Here is a 1,896-nt window from a genome sequence, read left to right on the forward strand (position 1 = left end):
ATCCTAATATCGTCGGTACGAGAATAGCGTGTACGGATACGTGATTGCAGGAGAATCCAGTTCGTAGGCGTCGTAGCTCTCCTCATCCTCGTAGCGTGGGGTGGAATACTCCCTCGCGTACGTGTGGCGTCGCCTCCCCGTTCCGTGGCGGCGAGTATGCGGGTTGCCAGCGTGTAGGGGATCCGGATGCTGGAGGAGATGCGGATGCTGATCTGTTGTCGTCGAGGGTGGCGGGCGGCGTCTGAGGGTGGCAGGCGGTACGCCTGACGTTACAAAATGCGACACTTCTTTGCTAGGAAGTAGCGTTTGCAGATGTCTACGTACAGAAGGAATAGAGTTCTAATGCTTCTTAAAACGAGATATCGCATCTCAGTTCTATGTTTCATGATAAGATATAATATTCATTGTGCACTGTAATTTATACCTCGTATTCACTACAAAAGAATGTAACTGCGACACTTCCTTGGTAGAAAATAGCATATGCAGATCTCTACGTATCGTAGCAAAAGAGTTCTAATGCTTTTTACATGGCGATATCGTATCTCATTTCTAAGTTTCATGACAAGATATAATATTCATTGCGATGTGTCATGTATACCTCGCCCTCACTTCAAAATAATGTAAATGCGAAACGTCCATGCTATAAAATAGCGTTTGCAGATGTCTACGTATCGTAGCAATAGAGTTCTAATGCTTCTCAGAACGCGATATCGCATCTCAATTCTATGTTTCATGATAAGATATAATGTTCATTGCGAAGTGTCACTTATACCTCGCATATACTTCAAATGGATGTAAATGCGACACTTCCTTGCTAGGAAATAGCGTTTTCGGATGTCTACGTACCGTAGCAATAGAGTTCTAGTTCTCCTTAAAACGCGATATCGCATCTCATTTCTATGTTTCATGATAAGATATAATATTCATTGCGGATTGTCATGTATACCTCGTACTCAGTTCAAAAGAATGTAAATGCGATACTTCCTTGCTAGGAAGTAGCATTCGCCGATGTCTACGTTTCGAAGCAAAAGTGTTCTAATGCTTCTTAAATCGCGGTATCGCATCTCATTTCCATGTTTCATGATAAGATATAATATTCATTGCGAAGTGTCACTTATACCTCGCATACACTTCAAGTGAATGTACATGCGACTCTTCCTTGCTAGGACATAGCGTTTGCAGATGTCTACTAACCGAAGCAATAGAGTTCTAATGCCTCTTAATACGGGATATCGCATATCATTTCTTTGTTTCATGATAAGATATAATATTCATTGCGAAGTGCTGTGTTTACCTCGTGTGCACTTCAAATGAATGTAAATGACACACTTCCCTGCTAGGAAATAGCGTTTCCAGATGTCTATGTACCGATGAAATAGAGTTCTAATGCTACCTAAAACGCAACATAGCATCTCATTTCTATGTTTCATGACAAAGTATAATATTCGTTGTGAAGTGTTACGTATACCTCGTCTACACTTCAATAGAATGTAAATGCCGCACATCCTTGCTAGTAAGTAGCGTTTCCAGATGCCTACGTATCGAAGAAATAGAGTTCTAATGTTTCTTAGAACGCGATATCGCATCGCAGTTCTATGCTTCATGATAAGAAATAATATTCATTGCGAAGTGTTATGTGTACCTCGTCTGCACACGACAAGAATGTAAACACCATACTTCCTTGCTAGGAAATAGCGTTACTAGATGTCCACGTATCGAAGCAATAGATTTCCAATGCATCTTAATACGCGATATCGAATCGCAGGTCTATGATTCATGATAAGATATAATATTCATTGCGAAGTGTTGTGTAAACCTCGTCTACACTTCAAAAGAATGTAAATGCCACACTTCGTTGCTAGGAAATAGCGTTTCCAGATGTCTACGTATCGAAGC

This window comes from Xylocopa sonorina, unplaced genomic scaffold (genome assembly GCF_050948175.1).
Source record: "Xylocopa sonorina isolate GNS202 unplaced genomic scaffold, iyXylSono1_principal scaffold0031, whole genome shotgun sequence".
NCBI classification, from domain to species: domain Eukaryota; kingdom Metazoa; phylum Arthropoda; class Insecta; order Hymenoptera; family Apidae; genus Xylocopa; species Xylocopa sonorina.